Below are 9,686 nucleotides of genomic sequence, written 5' to 3'. Positions count from 1 at the left end.
AGTCATTGTTGTTAAGTTCTTATAGTGCACAATCATTAAAAACGGCAATTGGAAAACAAAACATTCTTTTTCTTTTCTAGTAAACCACAAAATATGGAATTAAAAAACTCTATGCATTACATTTTATTTATTAACTCCATGCATTTAAAATCTACCTTGAATCAGAGCTGTGTGTATGTGTACCATTACGTAAGTTCTCCCTCGCCCGCGGCCGAGAAAATCGGTCACCATGCTCGCGGCTGGACTACCTAGCGGTCAGCGGTTATCTAATACACGAGAGCTGTGTCTCTCATATACATGTATGAGTTTATTTAGCCGCGAACTCAAGAATTGGTTTCGTTTTGAATACACATAATTTGTTATGGATTAAACGATTGGGTGTCAATTAAGAAATCATTCAGTTAATTAATAAAGGCAATGTCATTCTCAATCTAAAGCAATATAGACACCGATCAATTGTGGGTTTTAAGTTTAAAACAAATAACTTCTATTTGATAGGGTAATGTATGGTCATTATACTGCAAACTTTTCAAATCTTCCTGGGTTCTGAGCTGTGCCTGTCTGTGCGTTGTACATGTACCTTTACGTAATATATCCTTCGCCCACGGCCGATGAGATCAGCCACGGCTGCACTACCTAGCGGTAATTAAGCGGTTATCTAATAGACAAGATTTTCACACCGCGACGCAAACTTACATGCATATGAACGTGTTTGAGTTAATATAGCCGTAAAAACGGGAACTCCATCTTGTATTTATTCAATTGAACATTTGAGTGTAAATGAATATTAATGAGCGATATTACTCCAAATCGTAAACATCGTACATGTAAGACATAAATTAATGGTTAGTTTGTTTATGTAAAATATTTTAAAAACTGTACAAATAATGTTTTAAATCACCCCCCCCCCCACACACACACACACAAATAGTAAAGCTTTAAATGGTAATCATCCCTCGCACATGGCTGAGGAGAACCGGCGCGAGTGGACAAGTAATCCGCGGTCGGTTCGTGTTCTTCTACATGTACCTTATCACGCGTTCATGTTTCATATTTTGCACGGACACAACTATATTTTATTATGTTTTCAACTAGTATATTCGTTTAAGATGAAAAGATAAATTCATTAAACTTGTACAGTTGATTAAGCATTGATTTATAGATAGCGTACAAGGTAGTTTAAAAATCAAATTATAATCAAAGTTCTATGTAACATGATTGCGGTAGGTGCTAGCACGATAAAAAAAATGTCCTGAATTGAGGCATTCAATTATCTTTTTTAAAAAATTTTCACATGAATTTTAAACAACTTTAGATTAGATTCTATCGGTCACATATTAATCACTTCTGTAGTTTTTCTACATGGTTGTTCGTTTCTTTGTAGAAGCGAACTCATTGCTGCCCCCCCCCCCCCCCCCTCCCGTTCCGCTGACAGGAGCTCGCGCTGGATTTTTTTAATTGTCAAGATCTATCGAAAATAATTTTTGGTGGCTTCTTTTCATGTGTAACATTTTGTTTCACCTTCTCACCCGTTTGTTTTTTCGGTCAGTCTGTGTAAATTCAATCGCCACGTGCGACCGAGAATCTTGTGTCGCTTCAGCGCATACAGCTCTGAACATATATAGCCCCAGGTCATCAATTGTTATATAATTGAGTAACAGTTGAAATTGTGCTTTTACATAAAATAATAAATGATAAAATCATCCAGAAAAAAGTTACCGTAACTCAATAGTCAATACCAAAAATAAAATCCGTATGATTGCAAACTGAAATCGGTTTTTCAGTATTCGGTGGGATTTGATTTTTCTGCTAACATGGTTTCAGAGATTACGATGTAAAAACACAAACAGTAAATACACCTGATATTATTTACATTGATAATGTTGAAAAATATTTAAAATTAAATTAGTCACAATCGTAAGATTAAAATGTTCTACAAACAACCGATTATTTTTTTCCTATGTCGTATCATTCGTAAATAAGTATGTTCTGTACATATATATACATGTACCTCAGAAAAAAATCAAATGATTACACAAAAAAGAAAGTTGTAATTAGTATTTCGGAATTTCGAATGGTCTCAGTAAGAGTTATCGGTGTAAATAAATAAAAAAAAATATATGCTTATCAAAACATGACCGTTTAAGTTACAGCGAAGTACGTTGAAGCGTTTATAGGGTTTTACTCCAGAAAAGTTTATACCTAATGTTTTGACTTACCTTTGTCCAATCAGATCGTAGCTGGGCGGAGTTAAGACATTGCCGCTCGTGACTTGAATGAGAGAAAGAAAAGAGAGAGAGAGAGAGTGAATTGAGTAAATTATAAGTGGTGCCGATAAAGGAATAATCATTAGTTATAAACTTGCAAACAAATTAATTAAAGTCTGTATATAAAAATTACATGAATATCCTATATTGTATAACTTTAAAGCGTTTTAAAGAACGATTGTGAAAATTTCTTCGGCCGCGCGCCGTCGACAACATGCACATGGATAAGAATGACGTAGCTTATATCCAACTAAATTTCCTAGCATGGAGTCCGAGAATACGGACATTAAATATTTTGTAATGCGAACGAATGATCACTTATGAACATGATGAATTTAGATGTAGTGTAAAGGAAAGGCAACGAAGGCGGATGCTTAGTGGAAAAGTAAAACGTCTAAGGTAAAGAATGTTTCACACTGAGTAACCATGAAGAAAGTTTTCATACAAAGTAAATTTACAACCTATGTTTAATTCCAGAAAGATTCGTCAAACTTTGATTTGATTATTAACGGTAACACTTGTAATAAAAACAGTTTCTTAAATATTCGTACAGTCTTCGATGTTTGACATTACCTTATCCTATTACTGATCTATATATAGACATCGTTGTTCCCTGGTTAAAGAATTTCAAAACACTTCAAAGTTTCATAAATTTATAAGATATACTATACTATGTCCCGAGTTTTTTCTTCCACCACTTTTTGCTTGATATTTCAATTATAGTAAATACCTTAGTGCTCAAACTACGTTCATCCACTTACATGTATATGGAAAATATCCAGATTATGTGTTGAAACGCCCCCTCTACCGCTTCAGGTTTCAATACACATCCCAATATTGAAAGTCTACGGGGATTTTGCATTGCATCAGCCATTAATAAGCCCGGATGATAACGTTAAAAAATTGCGCGAGGTATCCCGATTACTTTCGAATGAAGAAAAGATGTAAACATTTCCCATTATAAATATCCGTAAGAAAATTGTTTTCGTTCCTGTGAAATTTTATGAGTAAAATCTTTTTCAGTTGTGTTTCTTTCACAGGTATGTGTATTTTTATTAAAAATCATCAAAAATTGATGGAAGCAATAACTTGGGACATACTATAGACCGTGATTTGTCACTTTATACGATAACTATTGTTGATAGATAGTTCACTCATCTGCGTCATCTATAATTTACTCCATTAACCAGTTAACCTTCTCTTTCTCTCTCTCTCTCTCTCTCTCTCTCTCTCTCTCTCTCTCTCTCTCTCTCTCTCTCTCTCTCTCTCTCAAATTAAGTCACGACCAGTATTGTCTCAACTCCGCCTTCTACAATCTGATTGGACAAAAGTCAGTCAAAACACTACGTAACAACTTTTCTGGAGGAAATGCCTATTAAAAGCTTCATCATTTCTTGTAGATTTTTTTTCATGAAAATACCTACATGTACAAAAGAGTTTTGCCAATCACAAACAGTTTAAAGTAATGTAAAACACGGGCGCCATTTTGAAACAATTAAATTGTCAGAGAGTTCCGAATGAAATCTGATGAATGTTTCACGCGGTTCTCGCACGCTTTGCCCGAAACAGTAAACGGTTTACACGAAACGTTTCACAATCACACGAAACGCTAAACGGTCTACACGAAACGTTTCTCGCACTTAAGTCGCACGTTTTTGGTGTATTAGTACGTTTCAGGGTCTGTAAATTTTGTCATCACACAACAATTCTAAACTTGCACATAGATTTAAAAAATTTAGAAATATTTTTAAATAAAGAAGTTATCTAAGAGAAAAGGTTACGTGTTTTGTAGGCGGGTTCGGTTTTTAAATCAAAGTACTGATGTACTGACGGGAGTTGATTATATCGAATATTATTTATTTTAAAATCAACGATATGCTAGTTTGCTTGGCAAGTAGTTTATAATCTGCATTTGAATTATGCACATTTTTATAATATGATTTCTCTGACTTTTCCGACAAGAATTTCGAGAAAACCTCTAATGAATCATGTTGTGTTATATTTTGAAATAGAATTGATTTCATCAAACTGTGTTTTGGTATTCCAAATATTTCAAAAATTGTATGGATCCAACCAACAATGAACTCTAGTCTCGTTCAACTAGATGCTCGGCTGTCTCCGTTAATCTCCGACAAGTAAGAGATACCAGGTCACGTGATAGCTTGATGATGCGACCTCTAAATATAGACTGACTCTCTACTTGCCGGAGATGTAAGGAGACAGCCGATGGTTGAACGAAACTATATATTGAACTCTGGCGTAGGAATACACACGACTACAAAAAACTTCTAATTGTTCGTACCATTAAAAATCTGACTATTTCCAAGGTATTTATAAATAAGTTTCCTTTAAAAAAAATGCTTCAGCGTATATTACATCGAAGTTATCGATTATTTTCAAGAACGAAGTCTTGTCAGCGGCGATGATTTGTGCTTAGGTGCAAACACAGTTTCAGTTTCGGTTTGCTAGAGTAACTGCATAGGAGAAATGATTAAAATCAACTCCCCAAAAACACAATTCCTGACATGAATCATGAGTACATGTAACAATGCTTGCTACCCTCTGAAAATTTAACTCGCCATTAAACATCCCATTTTTTAAAAAATGTTTGAAACGATTACATAAACTGTGTTCGACAGATAGTTTTCCTAAAACATTTTCTTTCTTTTTCAAAACACGTTTTATATACAGGCTTTCAATCACAACACATTTTTATAACAAAAGCAGAACTGAAAGTTTAGTCATTATAATTTATTGACACCATATCACATACATTTTCAACTCGCAGCAACAACGGAAGACCTACTCGTGGCTTTGCCACGAGCTCTGCTCTAGTTTGTTTCTTCTATTTTATTCTTACATAAAATGAAATCACATCAGTGGTTATGAAATGAAAATTGTTGAATATTCATTTTATATGGAGTCATGTTATATAATGACTTGTCACCAAACATAAACAAAATTACCAGGGGAAAAAGTAGTAGTTGCAACCGTGTTGAGTTTTCCCAACCTATTCAGCTCCCCAAAAAGAAATTGAAAGGGTTAGATTGAAATTGCAGCTATAAAAAGAGTCAACTTGAGACACTGCAATGTCCAGGAACTTGTAAAGGCCACAGCTAACACCTTAAAACTGTAAAACCGCAACAATATACCATGTGGTCATCGCCCCAAATATCTGTGAGGAAAAGAATACAAAACATTAATAACAGTCAGATACAAGTACTTCTTCTTCCAAGATTAACGTAATCCATATATAAGGTAAACCAGAGTCATGTATATGTTATTCTACTTTGTTAGTAAAATTGTTATTAAACAATATTTTTACCACCAATACAGTTAAAACTTTTCATATTTTAAGGTAAACCCTGATAATTGATTTTCTGCTTTAAGCTAAACGTTCGATTATGAGAGAAAATGATATACATAATACCACCAATACTCTTGAAACTTCCAATGTTTAAGGTTACCTATGATGAAATGCTATCAATAAATGATATTCTACCTTTAACATTCAATTGTAGTCGAATATACATAATTACCACCAGTGCTGTTGAGACTTCCACTGTAATCGTGCTGACAGCGTTAGGTGATGTCGTCTGGATGATCACCTGGGATATGAATACCTGTATCTAAACGATTACCACATTATGACATAATGTAGAAAAAACACATACCTAGGGGGGCGCTAAACTCTTCACTTAATTAAGAATCAAAAACAATATATCGAGAAAGCAATCAATTGTCGCCCGGAAAAAAATTATTTAAAACACGTTAGTGGTTTTATTTTTCATATTACATATGTGAGAATATGTGAATGTTTAGGCTTAAGGGTTATTCCATAATCATACTGTGTTTTTATATATATATATATATATATATATATATATATATATATATATATATATATATATATATATATATATATATATATAAAATCGGGGTTTTTTTAACTTTAACTAGAGAATTTTAACTAAGACGACACGATAAGCAAATGTGGCAATGTGCGCACTGGCTTCATCAATATGCCTCATTAATGCTTTCGGTTGACAATCTGATAAAACTTGCATATTTTAATCATAATTGGCATACTTTTTTTCATTTAAAGGTGAGAAAAATTATTATATTATCTGCATGATGAATAGAGAAAAATCAGATAAACCATGCTTTATGTAAAGGTTCATGCCTACTAAGTTCAAACGGTGTTTTTAAAAATACTTACAGAGACGTGCGGTTAGCGGTAGACACAAAATCTACCAACTTTTACGCCCACGAAACATGATTTATTAAACAGCATACAATGATATTGATATAATAAGTGTATTGGTATTACCTGGTGTTGTGCATCAAATGACAAATTCTCCAAACTTAAAGCAAATAGACGTCTTAAAATCTTGTAATCCTGGAAAATCAAAATAAATACGTTAAATCATATTACAAAATGTTTAAAATTTTATTAAATGATATTTTCAATTTTGACCAGAATTTGATTTTTCTTTTCATTTTCGTCTTGGAAATACAGTATAGCTTTTAAAAATGTTATATGTGATACAAATTTGAATGATTTCTACAAAGCTAACTCCCTTTTGACGTAGTTAGACTCAACTCAATTACAGTAATTGAAACATGCATCGAATAATAAATAAAATGCTTAATCAGCGGTTACATGAAATACTAGTAATAGAAAATCAATGGCTGTAACCTTACCTGATCATTTGCTTTTATCGTAGATTTTCTCATCCAAATCACAGTCAGCACTTGACATATGACGTTGCTATGCAGTGCTTTAACCATGACAACCTCGTCGCCATGAAACAATCCCCATAAAAAGACTAAGATTTTAATTAAAATGACCAGGAACACTGCATTTGTGTAAGATTGCGCGAGAACTTTGGATTTTCTCAAAAGAGTCCCCGCTTGCTGTTGTTGTCTTCTAAGTCTCTCTAGTTTACTAGCAGTGATCGCGCAGTCCTCTCCAAAGGTCTTCACCTTTTGATCAACGACCTTGACCTCTCTCGTAATAAATGTCGTCAGAATAAATATGATCAGGAATGTAGTCATTGCAATAGCGCTCAAATACACATTGAAAACCAGATTTGTGAAGAATTCGAAAGTACCAAATACATATACGAAATTCCAAATTTTTAACAAGTCAGTAAAATGGGGAAAAGCTAAAAGCATGCGTGTTGCAATAGAAGGAGTAAAGGAAATCAAAAATAGATGAATAAGTTTTCCATTGACATCGCTCTTTGCTTCTTCAACATCAGTCGCAAATCCATACTCTGTTTGATAAGCTGTAAATCTTTTCAAAATCTTCCGTAAATTTTTGGTCGTAGCAATCAAAATGAAAGGGAAAATGATAAAGTCAATTTTGAATCCTATGCTTATAACAATTTGAATTGAACGACTTCCCGGCAGATCGGGGTCATCTGTAAAGTATTCCATATTGTAAAGTACGTGCCACAAAAGTAGCAAAGCAACAAATAAAGAATATATCTTACTCCATGGTAAAATTCCTTTGTCTTCTTTAACTTCAGTCTCAATGTACGCTCCGCATATTTTGAGAACAACCACCGGAAATTGCAAGACGTCTGCAATGGTTAAAGAACCTTTAACATCCGGTCGAACAGAAATGACCGGATCTGTATCTTTGCACGAGTCCTTAATGGGTGAACTGGTTTCATCGGTCTGCTCATGGTTGGTATGTCTCTCTTGTTTGTCCATCGTATATAACACTACCAAATCTATCAAACCGATTCTCTTTTATAAGAAAGAAAATATTATAAATTGTCCTCTAATTTATTGCTTCTTCTTTGGTCTTGCACTCTGTTGGTTTGGACAAATAAACACTGTGCAAAAAATAAACATGTGATTTCCCCGAGGAATTGCAATATCTGCAGTTTCCAAAGCTAATCTCAATCAAAAAAGGTGGTATTATTTTACTCGTGTGAAATATAAAATGAAGCAATTAATGAAGCAAAATAATCAAAAGAAGGTTTCTTTGCATGAGAAAAATATGGCTTGTTTTTTCACAATCATTTGGGATGGAAAAAGAGACATTTAAGCGCCATTTCCATTACGAAGGAATTCTGATTAAATATTAAATTGGTTAAGTACGTTGTACAGTGAAATTTTTTTTCGGAAAAACCAAAATCTAAATCCATTAAAGTTTTAATATTTTGGAAATGCTGCTAAAACATGCGTTTTTAAAGAAACTTCTTTTGTTTTCTTTCTTTCCTATAACCAGTTATGCATCCTCTTTGGCTTTTTTTGCGGGGACATGCATTATTATGCGAGTATTTCAAAAATATACATACAACCAGTAAGCGGGTTATGTAATTTCTTCTACACAGCTTTGTAGCAACCTCTAATGATACACTGTCCACTAACGATATAGAGCTGCATTAGTGGTCAGAATCCTTACCATCAATAATTTAATTTTATCATTAACTACAACCTAATGATACAATTTCGGAATTAGATCATTAATGGTCGATAATGATATTTTTTAAAAAAAAACAAGCAGCAAATTAAATCTAGTGCATCGTTGACCTTTAAAGATATACATGTTAATGCATTAGAGGATAGGGTTAAGCACTAAAAATACAATTATGTACTTAGTGGTACTGCATCAAATGTGCATTTTTCCACGTACCTCTTTCTATTCCTTTTTGGGTGTAAAGACGTGTAAGATTATCCAATCAATTCTACATTTTTTAATTCTTATAGTTTTACTAAGGATTTATATTTTAGGTAGATGCTTATAAAAAGCATGATTTCTTAAGCTTACAAGTATAAATACCCATCTACTATAATGTTAATTGAATAAGTTAATTTGGCATAGTGTGTGTATGTATCATAACGGAAATTCTATGGAAATTGGTTAAAGTACATGCGTTATATAGATAGTATATGTTTATTTATGTTCATGGAGAAATGTGTTATTAAATATATATATATATATATATATATATATATATATATATATATATACCGAATTTTTAGACTACGGGTGACCAATTTTTAAAAGTAGAGGATCAAACCTCTTTTTGCTAAGACATTTTGCTCAAGGTCGTCTAAGTTTTTTTTAATTGGTTCCTTCAACTAAAAACAAGCATATGATATTATTTGAACCCAAATATTAAAAAATAAGGAATCCAGAATAAGCTGATTATTACAGTAAAGACAATGTCGTTAATTTGATTTATATTTTTTTTTAAATTCATTTCTTTCTCTTGGCATTAGACATTAACTTTCTGATTATGTCCTCATTACTCTAAAGAGGAAAGCGTATGCAGGCAAAACGCTGTGTTTCTTATGAACATACACATATTAGATCAAACCTTACCGGTATATTCGTAAAAGATTTGGAAACCAAAGTTAAAAACAATCAATTAATCTAAACTCTTTTCAACTGCTAGT

General features: G+C 33.0%; 1 long non-coding RNA gene across 1 annotated transcript; it reads right to left on the bottom strand.

Annotated features, from left to right (window-relative positions):
- Positions 1-5,174: 5,174 nt before the first annotated feature.
- On the bottom strand, positions 5,175-7,587 carry LOC128182767 (uncharacterized). Its single transcript, XR_008243465.1, has 3 exons — positions 6,598-7,587; positions 5,807-5,896; positions 5,175-5,442 (listed from the first exon to the last, which is right to left on the bottom strand). It is a non-coding gene; the product is annotated as an uncharacterized LOC128182767 (long non-coding RNA).
- Positions 7,588-9,686: the final 2,099 nt, after the last annotated feature.

This window comes from Crassostrea angulata, chromosome 5 (assembly GCF_025612915.1).
Source record: "Crassostrea angulata isolate pt1a10 chromosome 5, ASM2561291v2, whole genome shotgun sequence".
Taxonomy (NCBI): Eukaryota; Metazoa; Mollusca; class Bivalvia; order Ostreida; family Ostreidae; genus Magallana; species Magallana angulata.
This window is presented reverse-complemented; position numbering and strand designations above follow the sequence as displayed.